This window comes from Notolepis coatsorum, assembly GCF_963971535.1.
Source record: "Notolepis coatsorum genome assembly, chromosome: 3".
Classification (NCBI taxonomy): domain Eukaryota; kingdom Metazoa; phylum Chordata; class Actinopteri; order Aulopiformes; family Paralepididae; genus Notolepis; species Notolepis coatsorum.
In genome coordinates, this window is record NC_140167.1 from 171,922,026 (window position 1) to 171,937,857 (window position 15,832).

General features: G+C 43.7%; 1 protein-coding gene across 1 annotated transcript in view; it reads right to left on the bottom strand.

The window, feature by feature from the left end:
- idh1 (isocitrate dehydrogenase (NADP(+)) 1) overlaps nucleotides 1-15,832 on the bottom strand; it is a 50,943-nt gene that overhangs the window by 33,379 nt on the left and 1,732 nt on the right. The window lies entirely within an intron of this gene.

Genomic DNA, 15,832 nt, shown 5'->3' on the forward strand with positions numbered 1-15,832 from the left:
AATAAGATATAACAGTCCATTTAATAGGGCTGTCTTAAATACTTTGAAGCTTCGTTCGATGGGCATGGGATTCGAATATGAAAATAAAATTTGATTATTAAAAAAAAAAAAAAATTATATATATTTTTGCAAAATCAACTCTGCCTCTCTTTGTTAACTACAACAAGCAATGCTGTTTGTTATTTAAGATGAGGTCGGACTCGGCACTGACAGATTTGTGTTCATTGTGCTGCTTTTATAAAGCAAACAAAAACAAAAGTGTTTTGTTTGTCTAAGATTTTAAAAGGTTTAAACTTTACAGCACTGACAAAGTTGAACAAAGTGCTGTACAAGTCCCACAACATAAAAAAAAAAGTAAAAAAAAAAAAGAAAAAATTAAAATTATTTTTTATTTTATTTTTTTATAGTGGATTCCATTTTTATTGCTCAATTCCGCGATTCCGTCCGCGATTCCGTGATCGCGGATTCCATATGGCTCTAATAGACAGTCTCCTCCCCACCGCATGTATATATTCCCTCCCCGCCGTATGTATATCTCTCTCCCACCCACCCACCCCCTCCTAATGTACAGTCCCCTCCCCATCATATGTATATACTCTGTCAGGATCTAGGGGTAACAGTACTGTATATTTGAATACCGTTTATGTCACAAATGTATCAGTACTAAATACCTATATGTCCCTATGCCATAAATGTCATGTATGTTGTGTATGTCATAAATGTCTATATGAATTGAAAATGGGGGACCCTGATGGAAACAAGACAAACGTCTTTCTCAGGTCTGCATCCCCTTAACAATTGTGTGTATTGAGCCGTACTGTATTGTACCCATTCTGCAATCTGTTAAATAAAGTTCTCATTCATTCATTCATTCATTCATTCATTCATGTTTTATCACTTTTAAAAACCTACTTGTTCTCCCTGCCCCCCCCCCCCCCCCCCCCCCACTTAATCACCACCAGACCCCTGGCCCATTTTTTTCCCTTCTTTGCTTTACTGTGTCCTACCTGTTTTTATTACATTCATTGTTTTACTGTGTTTTAAATTTTATATCTTGCATAGTTATATTTTTGTCTTTTATCAACCTGCCTGTGAAGCACTTTGGTTGCCAGCTGCCGCTGTTTAGAAATGTGCTATATAAATAAAATTGACTTGACTATGTAACACTATGTAACTATATGTAACATCTATGTAACAACTATGTAACTACTATGTATGTAACTACTATGTAACGTCCATGTAACTACTATGGTAGGAGGTAGACGAGACCTGACTGCTGGTGCATTACAACGACTGCTTCGACATAGTAACAATTTGTTACTGTGTTAAAGGACTGGAATCCGGTTATGAGAGTGACAGAGTGAGAATGGGAGGGAGCTTTGACTTAGCTATCCAATCATGTTGGAGAGGCTACAAAGACCTACAGAGGCTGATGATCAGGCTCTTTAGAAGAACACACACACTGGCTGTTGTCATTACGACCCTCGGCCGCCTTTGAGAGGTCAGTGGTGTTGCAGTCGATCAGTCTCAAACCCGCCCTCTTTTCTCGCTCCTCCAATCACAACAGTCGCTTTCCCCCGGACGCAGCAACAGTTGTGATCGGAGGATCGAGAAGAGGAGGGGGGGGGGGGGGGGGGGGGGGTTGAGATGGGGCGATTAGGGGCGAACAATGGGTGGAATTCACGTCTATCGTTAATATGAAAGTATGCAACGTGTGGCGAGGACCGAGTTATGTAGGCATGTTCAAATATATATTACATCTACATTATTGATGAGTGGGAGCGAGGAAGGTCTGGCACGAGTGCTCCTTGCTTTATATTGTAATCAATAATCAATGTGACATGTAGTCTACATCACGCAGCCCTCGTTGCAATAAGCCTCTCTCAGTTCCTCTCCCGTTGTCTGCCGTCTCCCTCCCTCGCAAAGGAAACAGAGTTGTCTAAAGACCGCTGGCAGAATGCTGGCAGACCGCCTGGGCGACTCACTGACAGACTTTCCTCTGCAGCTCAGGCTTCCCACGCCCGTACTGACAGACAGGTGAGGTTCCGTACTGACAGACAGGTGAGGTTCCGTACTGACAGACAGGTGAGGTTAGTAAGGTGAGGTTCCTTACTGACAGACCGGTGAGGTTCCATACTGACAGACAGGTGAGGTTCCTTACTGACAGACAGGTGAGGTTCCTTACTGACAGACAGGTGAGGTTCCTTACTGACGGACAGGTGAGGTTCCTTACTGACAGACTGGTGAGGTTCCTTACTGACAGACAGGTGAGGTTCCTTACTGACAGACAGGTGAGGTTCCTTACTGACAGACGGGTGAGGTTCCTTACTGACAGACGGGTGAGGTTCCTTACTGACAGACTGGTGAGGTTCCTTACTGACATTACTGACAGACGGGTGAGGTTCCTTCCTGACAGACAGGTGAGGTTCCTTACTGACAGACGGGTGAGGTTCCTTACTGACAGACGGGTGAGGTTCCTTACTGACCGACAGGTGAGGTTCCTTACTGACAGACTGGTGATGTTCCTTACTGACATTACTGACAGACTGGTGAGGTTCCTTCCTGACAGACATGTGAGGTTCCTTACTGACAGACGGGTGAGGTTCCTTACTGACAGACGGGTGAGGTTCCTTACTGACCGACAGGTGAGGTTCCTTACTGACAGACAGGTGAGGTTCCTTACTGACATTACTGACAGAATGGTGAGGTTCCTTACTGACAGACGGGTGAGGTTCCTTACCGACAGACTGGTGAGGTTCCTTACTGACAGACAGGTGAGGTTCCTTACTGACAGGTGAGGTTCCTTACTGACATTACTGACAGACTGGTGAGGTTCCGTACTGACAGACAGGTGAGGTTCCTTACTGACAGACTGGTGAGGTTCCTTACTGACAGACTGGTGAGGTTCCTTACTGACAGACAGGTGAGGTTCCTTACTGACAGACAGGTGAGGTTCCTTACTGACAGACGGGTGAGGTTCCTTACTGACAGACGGGTGAGGTTCCTTACTGACAGACTGGTGAGGTTCCTTACTGACATTACTGACAGACGGGTGAGGTTCCTTACTGACAGACTGGTGAGGTTCCTTACTGACAGACATGTGAGGTTCCTTACTGACAGACATGCAAGGTTCCTTACTGACATTACTGACAGACTGGTGAGGTTCCTTCCTGACAGACAGGTGAGGTTCCTTACTGACAGACGGGTGAGGTTCCTTACTGACAGACGGGTGAGGTTCCTTACTGACCGACAGGTGAGGTTCCTTACTGACAGACTGGTGAGGTTCCTTACTGACAGACAGGTGAGGTTCCTTACTGACATTACTGACAGAATGGTGAGGTTCCTTACTGACAGACGGGTGTGGTTCCTTACTGACAGACGGGTGAGGTAGAGCCATATGAAATCCGTTTTATTATTTTCCAAATTCCATTTTATTTTTTCCCAAATTCCATTTTTTCCGTTTTAATATTTCAGAATTCTGTATTTTGCCTTTTGTGCTCATTTTACCATCAGAAATAATGTCTAATAAGTGGGAATGAATAAATGTCCACAATTGAATAAGATATAACAGTCCATTTAATGTTTTTAAGTGCTGCAACTCAGAAATACATTTTTCAATTAATATTGTGACAAAATAAAAATACATATTTCAAGTGTAAACAATAGATACAGCTAGCTACTACTGACATTATCACAATGACAATGTCAGTAACCTAGCTATATCTATTATATTGTGATGAAATTTAGTAATGCATAATTTAGGCACCTTTAGTTTAGTTTATTTCGTTTATAAAGGACAGTGTATAATGGCAATCGTTTGCATTAAACAAATGGATGAGTGCACTAGATTTAGCAAGAAGCTATCATTTCCATCTATAGTCCTATGTATTGTAACGTTTCATAGCTATTTAAGTTTATTTAGATTATAAAGGGCAGTGTATAATGGCAATCGTTTGCATTAAACAAATGGATGGGTGCACTAGATTTAGCAAGAAGCTATCATTTCCATCTATAGTCCTATGTACTGTAACGTTTCATAGCTATTTAAGTTTATTTAGATTATAAAGGGCAGTGTATAATGACAATCGTTTGCATTAAACAAATATGGGTGCACCAGATTTAGCTAGAACTTCTAGAAGCTATCATTTCCATAGATAGTCCTATAACGTTACATAGCTATTTAAGTGTATTTCGTTTATAAAGGGCAGTGTATAATGACAATCGTTTGCATTAAACAAATGGATGGGTGCACTAGATTTAGCTAGACGCTAAACGTCCTAACGTTATAGCTATTTAATCACAATAGTGTCGCAAGTGTTTTTGCGGGTCCAGTCCACGGAACGTTGACAGAATTAGCAAAACACCTTATCACCAGAGGCATAAAAGTCATTAGGATACTGTTCTGCTCTGAAGGAACTGGTGAGGTTCCTTACTGACAGACAGGTGAGGTTCCTTACTGACAGACATGTGAGGTTCCTTACTGACATTACTGACAGACTGGTGAGGTTCCTTACTGACATTACTGACAGACTGGTGAGGTTCCTTCCTGACAGACAGGTGAGGTTCCTTACTGACAGACGGGTGAGGTTCCTTACTGACAGACTGGTGAGGTTCCTTACTGACATTACTGACAGACTGGTGAGGTTCCTTACTGACAGACTGGTGAGGTTCCTTACTGACAGACAGGTGAGGTTCCTTACCGACAGACTGGTGAGGTTCCTTACTGACAGACAGGTGAGGTTCCTTACTGACATTACTGACAGACTGGTGAGGTTCCTTACTGACAGACTGGTGAGGTTCCTTACTGACAGACTGGTGAGGTTCCTTACTGACATTACTGACAGACTGGTGAGGTTCCGTACTGACAGACAGGTGAGGTTCCTTACTGACAGACAGGTGAGGTTCCTTACTGACAGACAGGTGAGGTTCCTTACTGACAGACTGGTGAGGTTCCTTACTGACAGACAGGTGAGGTTCCTTACTGACAGACTGGTGAGGTGCAGACCTGCTTGTGTGCAGCAGCACTGACCTGAACACCAGGATAAGCAGCAGTGTGCTCATCGTGAGTGTGCTTCCTATAGTCCAACCCCTCGGCTCGAGGGCATTGTGTGAAGGAAGCCTCGACCTTTCACCTACATCCTGGTTCCCCTCCCCCCTCTCCTGGGGTGATAGTGCCACTACAGCCTAGAGCTTAATTACTGGACACACGGCATCTTGACCTCAGGGAGGCATTTAGCAGAGACACATCCACACAACTAGACCTGCTAAGTGGTATGTGATGGAAACAAGGGGAATTGGAGAAATTGTCTCTCTCTCTCTCTATGTGTGTGCATCTGTATGTATGTGTGTGTGTGTGTGTGTGTGCGTGCATGTTTAGTTCATTAGGATCCCTGATTAACTACAGCATTGCAGTAGCTATTTCTCCTGGGGTCCACTATGTGTGTGTGTCTGTGCATCTGTTTGTGTGTGCATGTGTGTGTGTGTGCGTCTGTATACTGTATACGTGTGTGTGCGTGCATCTGTTTGTGTGTGTGTGTGCGTCTATATTATGTGTGTGTGCGTCCGTTTGTGTGTGTGTGTGTCTGTATATGTGTGTGTGTATGTCTGTATATATGTGTGTGTATCTGTATATGTGTGTGTGTGTACGTCTGTATATATGTGTGTGTGTGCGTCTGTATATATGTGTGTGTGTGTGCGTCTGTATATATGTGTGTGTGTGTGTCTGTATATATGTGTGTGTGTGTGTACGTCTGTATATATGCGTGTGTGTGTGTGCGCGTCTGTATATATATGTGTGTGTGTGCGTCTCTGTATATATGTGTGTGTGTGTGTGCGTCTGTATGTGTGTACGTCTGTATATATGTGTGTGTGTACGTCTGTATATATGTGTGTGTGTGTGTACGTCTGTATATATGTGTGTGTGTGTGTGTGTACATCTGTATATATGGGTGTGTGTGTGTGTGTGCGTCTGTATATGTGTGTGTGTGTGTGTACATCTGTATATATGTGTGTGTGTGTGTGTGTGCGTCTGTATATATGGGTGTGTGTGTGTGTGTGTGTGCGTCTGTATATGTGTGTGTGTGTGTGTCTGTATATATGTGTGTGTGTGTGCGTCTGTATATGTGTGTGTGTGTGCGTCTGTATATTTGTGTGTGTGTACGTCTGTATATATGTGTGTGTGTACGTCTGTATATATGTGTGTGTGTGTACGTCTGTATATATGTGTGTGTGTGTGTGTGTGCGTCTGTATATATGGGTGTGTGTGTGTGTGTGTCTGTATATGTGTGCGTGTGTGTACGTCTGTATATATGTGTGTGTGTGCGTCTGTATATATGTGTGTGTACGTCTGTATATATGTGTGTGTGTGTGTGTATGTCTGTATATGTGTGTGTGTGTGTACGTCTGTATATATGTGTGTGTGTGTGTACGTCTGTATATGTGTGTGTGTGTGTGTGCGTCTGTATATATGGGTGTGTGTGTGTGTACGTCTGTATATATGTGTGTGTGTGTGCGTCTGTATATATGTGTGTGTGTGTGCGTCTGTATATGAGTGTGTGTCCATGGTGGCCTTAGCTGGCCTGTCCCTTCACCTCACATGACCCCAGCACTAGGGGTGGGAATCACCAGTTTCATCACGATACGATACGATATCGATTCTTTGGACAATGATACGATATTATCCGATATCACACAGTCTGCCACGATATGATACGATTCGATTCAGGTGCCTGCGATCGATATGAGACGATATTATATGCCCATTTAACACAATCAGTAACATTTAAATCAACAAAAAAAAGGCAATGGAAATATCATTTGACATTTTTATTTTTGAGCTCTTTCAGACATTTAAATGAAAAACAATCTATTGTTTTTAATACAAATAGACCTCCTGTTCACTGTTTTTGGTTTGTTTTTCTTTTTTTTCTCGATATTAATATCCTATTCACTGTCACAGAGCTGTATTTTGGCTGGAAAAGCCGGCCAGATCCTGTTAGTGGGGCTATCCCGAGAATGCACCCTCCTTCCCAGTCCCCACTTCTCTCTGCCTATGGCTCTGGGTTAGCTTGTTAGCTTACGCTAATGTAACGTTATCTTCGATCTTTAACGCGACGTGGGCATAATGGAGTGGCGAGGATTGCAAAGCAGGTTAGATGCATTGGAACCGTTGCGGAATAAAACAGCAGGGACATGTTTTGGGTCACAGAATAGGCACAATAGTCTTGCTCGGCTCTGGGTTAGCTTGTTAGCTTACGGCGCTAACGTAACGTTATCTTCTATCTTTAACGCGACATGGGCATAATGGAGTGGCGAGGATTGCAAAGCAGGTTAGATGCATTGGACCCGTTGCGGAATAAAACAGCAGGGACATGTTTTGGGTCACAGAATAGGCACAATAGTCTTGCTCTAGTGACGCTCTGTGTGCTGTTGATGTTAAACGGAGTTTCACAACACTGGGCGCGGGGCGATGACGTCGCCGTCGCCGGATTTTCAAAATAAGAGTATCGCAATATGAATCGATCTTTTTACGTGGCATCGATCCTATTTGATTATTGATAATAGATCGATATATCGATCTGGATCGATGTATCGTCCCACCCCTACCCAGCACCCGCTGCTACTGCATTCCTGAGGCGGCCAACACCAACAACACAACAGGCAGAACAGTGACCTCTGCTCCGCTGCCTTCACGGAAACGTAATGCGATTCCATCGTCGCACACAGAAATGACAAACAAAGCGGTTTTCCCCGCGACGCGAGGTTAATTTTCAAATCAGGAACGCCATTATGATCTGAACAAGGAGCGACTCTTCATGACAAATGGGGTTTGAGGCTGATGTGTGGCGGCCGGCGGCTGACCGGAGCAGTCGAGGGGATGGCTGTGTTGAAGTGGAGAGAGGCCCATGTGCGACACGAGAAGCGCTGGTCATGCTATTGTGTGCCTTTTGGGAATTCCATTTGTTGCCACCGCCCGGTGCCGTGACAGGCCGTCCCGCGGACAAAAGACTGCACGGGAAACTGTTTAGTTTATAGTTATTTTCTTTTCTCCCAGACTGTTTACCAGCCTGCTCTCACTTAACATATGTAAATAAAGTATGTATCAACCACAGGAAAAAGGTACATAATTAAGCAATAATACACGAAGCAGTGGTATGTCATTCGGTGCTCCTCGTGGTTGAGATGGGTCAAATGCAGAGGAATAATTCCCCCGCTGGGATTAAGTAAGGGATAATGTATAGCTACGAGGTCATTGTCGCAAAATAATTGACTGACACGGAGTTTAAAATACCGAGGCGCAGCGCCGAGGTGTTTTAAACGTCAGTGAAGGTCAATTATTTTGCGACAATGATCGAGTATAGCTATAAATTATCCCGCTTATTACATGGCTAACTTACTAACAATATACCTAATTCATTTTACATCGACGAGATCAAATGCAGATGCAGTTCTGTTCTGGCTCCGCTGTCATCGTCACACACACTCCGCTGTCAGTGCAGCCAGCAGGTGTGTCTGATTGGCTGCACTGATGCAGTGTATCAGTGGTCTTGATTGCGAACAGCTGCACACAGCGGTCATTATTGTTCCATGGAGGTCCGTTATCGAGTAATATCGGACCTCTGACGAGCGCTATTGACCAATCACAAGCAAGCATTTCGGCGAATGAGAAAACGCCATGTAATAATAAAAGTATAACTTCACTTAGTTCCGTGAACAGATAGCCAGGAAAAGACCGGCAGAGTCTTCGGTTGAGTTAGGTGAAAAAGCATGTGTGGTGCGTGATCTGGACAGACGGGGTGAGGCCAGGTGCACCGCGCTAAACGTGTGAAAGACAAAGTCCAGCGTTCTGGAGATGAGGCCCGTAGCTACAGCGGGAGCAGGCAGATCATTGACTCACGACTCACACGGAGGTCACGCAAATACTATACATATACAAAGATGGTACACGAGAGAGGTTGAGAGATGAGGCTCGTCAGGGTATTCTGACACTACCAGAGGAATGTAGTTCAACAGTGCATTTATATAGCAGCTTTTATCCAAAGCGCATTGAATCCTCACATTCACCCATTCACTCACACACCGACGGCGGAGGCGACCGTGCAAGGTGCCAACCTGCACATCGGGAGCAGTTAGGGATTACCTCCTGAGCCACTGTCACCCTGTCACGCGTAATGTCCACATACTATCAGGGACATTTCGTAGACTCTGCCGGTTTAGGCGATTCAATCATAAGTAGTGGTTTCTATGTTGCACAAAATGGTGGATATATATAGCAAATGAGGTAATATTGGTTTTGCACAACTTTGTGGCTTAACAATAACAACGTCTAATAATATTTTATCTGGACAGCGTTCTCTTCGGTGTTAGCCCTTTCACTACCACACGACAGAAGGTTAACCCTTTACTATCACACTACAGATAACCACAACCAGTGTGGCAGTGAAAGGGTTAACCTTCCGTATTTTCGCAGTGAAAGGGTTAACCCATTTGGTAGTGCAGCAGTGAAAGGGTTAAAACTAAGACTGTTATTAGAGGACGCCCCCGTGTGAGGAATGTACATTAACGTGACAGAAACACGGTGTGTGTGACTGCAGACTGTAACCACTGTGTGGACGAGATAAGGGAAATGTGTCCTTGGAGGATATGTTTGCCCCGGGTCAAGGGTCAAAAGTCAGCACAGCAGCAGCACATTCAGCTCTCCCACCTCACACGTGTACCAGGAAGCCGTGCCGTCAGCCAGGCAGGTGCAAATCAGATCTCTTCTCTCTGGACGTGTTGCACAGCAGAGGGGGGGGGGGGGGGGGGGGGGGACTATCAGCAGACACCCGTCAGCTGGACAAACCTGAAATCCCAGCGTTGCAGGAACCTGACAGGTTACTTTGCACCGGAGCCTCCGGACTTCCTTTCCGTGAACTCTTTAGTCGACAACCAGAGCCATGTTCACAGACCCGCATTTCCCCAAGGGGATCAATAAAGGAATATCTTATCTTATAAAGAGTCCCGCTCTCAACTGGGCTGGGCGGTATAATGTGAAATCCATACCACGGTATATTATTGTGTTTAAAAATAATTATAATTTAAACACCAGCGCACAAATACCACATCACCCAATGTGTTGTCTGCAATGTTTATCTGTCAACGTGTCTGCAATGTTTCTCTGTCAACATGTCTGCAATGTTTATCTGTCAACGTGTCTGCAATGTTTCTCTATCAACGTGTCTGCAATGTTTCTCTGTCAACGTGTCTGCAATGTTTCTCTGTCAACGTGTCTGCAATGTTTATCTGTCAACGTGTCTGCAATGTTTCTCTGTCAACGTGTCTGCAATGTTTCTCTGTCAACATGTCTGCAATGTTTCTCTGTCAACATGTCTGCAATGTTTCTCTGTCAAGGTGTCTACAATGTTGGTCTGCAACATGTGATTGGTTGTTGTACTGTACATTCAGTTGAAGTAAACAAGTTAAACAATATGAAATTTACCCAACAAGCCGATTAGGTTGTAAGAGATTCATAATGTTGGTATCTGAATGTTTTCTATCGGCCACACCCTGCCTCTCAATGTGAATCGGTGTAATGTATAACCGATAGGATTCAACTCTGGTTCTCCTATAGAGGAGCGTGAATGTCTACCAGTAGGGCGACAGTGGCTCGGTAGGTAGCCCCGGTTCGTTTTCCCGCTCCTCCCGGGCAGCGTGTCGACGTGTCCTTGAGCAAGACACTTAACCCCCAACTGCTCTCCATAAGCAGGTTGGCACCTTGCATGGTTGCCTCCGCCATCGGTGTGTGAATGTGTGAGTGAATGGGTAAAAATGTAAGGAACAAACTATAAAGGACTTTGGATAAAGACTGCTATATAAATGCACCATTTACCGGTAACTAAGCCTGAGGGCAAGTCTCTCAAGGCTAGGCAGTTATGTGGGTTTACTATGTCTCAGGAATTGACTCACTGCTACCGGTGACCTCTGGCCTACAAATGCCTCCATCACAGAGGACACACCTTTAACACGCTTGGTAAGCACTCCACCCTTGAGGAAATTCTCTGAAAATCCTGCAGTAGTCAGTCATAGTATTGGATTACATCATCATCATCACAGACCTCTTGACAGGTGTTCAAATAATATCAAGTGGTCACCATTAAACGTTAACTGTGGAAAAAGAGCTGTGTTGACGGTATTTCATCATATCGTGGTAAAGGTGTGGCCCGTCAATACGATACTGTGAATTACAGTGTAATTCCCACTGATTTCAACCTAGAAACATATTTTTCTATCTTGCACCGTGACCAACTGATTCCAACCAAAGTCTTGTCAACTGGGCCGCCACTGATTAGATTAGATTCAAATGTATTGTCATCATACAGCACAAGTACAGTACAACTAAGAAGTTTGGCATCCAACCAGAGTGAAAATGTAGCAGTAAAGTAAAATAAAATATACAATGTACAGGTGATTAAACTGGGTACAAAATATACAAATGAGTACTACTGAGTGTAGTGCTAATCAGATGCATGTACAAAGTTGTAGTATTAATATGCACAGTGATACAGGTATAAAGACACTATGGTAGTAAGTAGGGATGTGCCGATCACATTTTTTGCTTCCGATCCGATCCCGATCATGTGATTTTGAGTATCTACTGATAACAATTTAAACCCCATCCCAATTTCTCACATTACATTCACCCTGAATGTTGATGTATTAATGTTGTAGTATTAATATGCACAGTGATACAGGTATAAAGACACTATGGTAGTAAGTAGGGATGTCCCGATCACATTTTTTTTCTCCCGATCCGATCCCGATCATGTGATTTTGAGTATCTACCGATAAAAAAATAAATTATATTTATTTTTTCATTTTTAATTTTTTTTCATCCCAATTTCTCACATTACATTCACCCTGCATGTTGACGTTATCCAGGTGAAAAGTTAACTTCATTCAAGCGAGGCATTGCAACCGGAGTAATCTAAAAACTCCGCCTCCAACCTGCTGCTTCATGAGAGCAATGGCGCCATGGTCTGTAAAAATCAGGTGACTGCAAGTTCTGCAACTAGTGGATGTTCCTCATCCTTGACATAAATCATTTGATGTATAATTAAATCAAAGGAAATGCGTTTGTTTTGGCAAAATTCTTCTGCTCTGTGTGACAATAAATAAATGAATGATGATATGCAATTTAAAACCAACTTTAAAAAAAAAGTTAAAAAAAATAATAATAATAATTCCCGATCCCGATCTTCTGACAATCACGTGATCGGCCGCCGATCCCGATCACATGATCGGATCGGGCCATCCCTAGTAGTAAGTCATACTGGCCAGCAGCGTAACTAGTAAGACTAGGATATGTACAGATATTAGGGGTGGGACGATACATCGATCCAGATCGATATATCGATCTATTATCAATAATCAAATGAATGAATGAATGAATGAAAACTTTATTTAACAGATTGCAGAATGGGTACAATACAGTACGGCTCAATACATACAATTGTTAAGGGGATGCAGACCTGAGAAAGACGTTTGTCTTGTTTCCATCAGGGTCCCCCATTTTCATTTCATATAGACATTTATGACATACACAACATACATGACATTTATGGCATAGGGACATATAGGTATTTAGTACTGATACATTTGTGACATAAGCGGTATTCAAATATACAGTACTGTTACCCCTAGATCCTGACAGAGTATATACATATGATGGGGAGGGGACTGTACATTAGGAGGGGGTGAGTGGGTGGGAGGGAAATATATATATACGGCGGGGAGGTAATATATACATGCGGTGGGGAGGAGACTGTCTATTAGGAGGTGGTGGGGGTTTTGGGCATTTACGGTGGCCAGTTTCGAATTGCAGCCTCCCGTAGGTGCTCTTTAAGAGCGGTTTTGAATGTGGGCAGGGATTCACATTCCTTTACAGCTTTGGGTAGGGCGTTCCACATTGTTGTGGCATAATTGCGAAACGTGTTTAGTCCCTTGTTTGAGCCGAATCTGGGTTTAACATGATTTGTTGAGCTTCCTCTGGTGTAGTGGTTGTGGTATTCACTGACCTTTGGGAAGTATTTTGACATGTACATGGGCACCCCGGTCGTATAGTGTATCTTGAAGACCAGGCCCATTGCAAGTTGCTGTACTCTGTCGTCTACTCTAAGCCATCCTAGGTTGTCAAAGTGGGCAGGGGTGAGGTGGGTTCTGGGGTTCAGGTCAAGTAGTAGTCTGACCAGTTTGTTTTGTGATGTTTGTAATTTTGTTTTAAGCGCCTTTGAGGTGCTTTGGTACCATGAGGTGCACGCATAGTCATAGTACCCTTGAATGAGTGCTCCTGCCAGAGTCTTCAGGGTATTCTTGTTTACCAGAGAGGAGATCCGGTACAAGAATCTAGTTCGTTGGTTGACTTTTTTTATTACATTGGATGCCATTTTGTCACAGGAAAGATTTGCCTCTAGGATGGAACCCAGGTAGGTAATTTCGTCTTTCCTTGTGACAATATTGTCACCCACTGTAACTGAGAAGCCGTCGGTCTTGCTGAGTTTGTTATTTGAACCGAAGAGAATGGACTCTGTTTTGCCCATGTGTAATGATAGTTTGTTATCAGCGAGCCATATGCAGATTTTGCCTAGTTCCGTGCTGAGGGTTTTTTCAACCTGCAATTTGTTCTTGTCAGAGACCAGCAGGGCTGAGTCGTCCGCAAACAGGAACAAGTTGCAGTCACAGGCTGACGACATGTCATTTGCATAGATTAGGAAGAGTAGCGGTCCTAGTATGCTTCCTTGTGGAACACCACAGCTCACTGTGAGGGGGGGGGGATAGAGTACCGTTTACCTCTACCATCTGTTCTCTCCCCTCCAGGTAGGATTGCATCCAGCTCACTGATAAGCTATCAAAACCAATTGCCTTTAGCTTGTCCATTAGAATGGAGTGATTGACAGTGTCGAAGGCCTTTTGTAGGTCCAGCATGACCATGCCGCAGTATTTGCCCGCGTCCACCTCTTGTTTGATGTGGTCGTTCAAATAGAGGAGGCATGTGTCAGTGGAGTGGGACGTTCTGAAGCCAGATTGGAATTCGTAGATTAGATTTTTTTCCGCCAGGTACTTTTCGACCTGTTCGTAGACTATTTTCTCCATGACTTTCGAGATGGGATCGATGCAACGTAAAAAGATCGATTCATATTGCGATACTCTTATTTTGAAAATCCGGCGACGTCATCGCCCCGCGCCCAGTGTTGTGAAACTCCGTTTAACATCAACAACACACAGCAGTAGCGTCTAGAGCGTCACTAGAGCAAGACTAGTGTGCCTATTCTGTGACCCAAAACATGTCCCTGCTGTTTTATTCCGCAACGGGTCCAATGCATCTAACCTGCTTTGCAATCCTCGCCACTCCATTATGCCCACGTCGTGTTAAAGATCGAAGATAACATTACGTTAGCGTAAGCTAACAAGCTAACACAGAGCCATAGGCAGAGAGAAGTGGGGACTGGGAAGGAGGGTGCATTCTCGGGCAGGGAGCGAAATTTAACTTTTTGACTCACCGGCCAGTGGCGGGTAGATGGGAAGAGTCTACCCGCCAAGCATATTTCTTACCTGCCAAATTTTTTTTGATTAAAAAAATATATATATATATTTTATATAAAAAAAATATATTATATAATCATACTTGTAGTTGTATTATCTGCGAGACATCGCCACCACGCAATAAGTCAAAATGCTTGCTATCTGCAAACAGCTCCACTGTCTGTGTGTATACTTGAGTAGCCTCCAGCTCCAGCAAGGATTCTCCGGCCCTGCAGCTAGACCCTATATTCAGCTAGACCCTACATTCAGCATGCAAGGATTCTCCGGCGATGCAGCTGGACCCTATTTAACGTTACGGTTCTTTTGTCAAATCACATTCAACATGCCCTCAGCTAGAATACGCATTCAATCAATGTTATAAGACATTGATATCAGGAGCTATCTGTAGCTACTGCTAGCCCGGTAGATAACGTTAAGACAATTTAGTTTACTGGGACAGATGGATCTAACGAGAGCTAGCTAAGCTAGCTAACGAGGGAACGGAGGTATTATGCACTCGAGTAGACTATTGCTGGAGCATTTGTTGATATCAGCAGCTATCAGTAGCTAGCCAGCTAGATACCGTTAGACAATGCCTCGTCATGTATTAAACTAAAAGTGAATAGTTAGCTCATGGTCATTGTTTAAACAGTAACGTTAGCTCATGGAGGTCCGATATAGACTAGAGCAGACGGAAGTAAACAAGCCAAATGATAGCTTCCGATTGGTCATTTGCTTTTTTTTCTCATGAAACCAGTCACGTCACTCTACTGTGATTGGACCGTTGACTTGAGTGAGATGTGGGACTTGTAGTTTTTTAACGATCTCGCGGCAGAGAAAAAAAAGACGAGCGGCTATAATCTGTACTCGCACAAGAGTATCGTTATGAACTACACGTCTACACGCCACACGGCGGGCAGCCCTCTAAGTGTCATGCGCCAAAGGTAAAAACAGACCGCCCCTGGCGGGCGGCGGGCTTTAGTTTCGGTCCCTGTTCTCGGGATAGCCCCACTAACAGGATCTGGCCGGTACTGCACCTTCGGAGTCCCAATATGCCTTTTCCAGCCAAAATACAGCTCTGTGACAGTGAATAGGATATTATTATCGAAAAAAAGAAAAAAAAGAACCAAAAACAGTTAACAGGAGGTCTATTTGTATTAAAAACAATAGATTGTTTTTCATTTAAATGTCTGGAAGAGCTCAAAAGTCAAATGATATTTCTATTACCTTTTTTTTGTTGATTTAAATGTTACCGATTGTGTTAAATGGGCATATA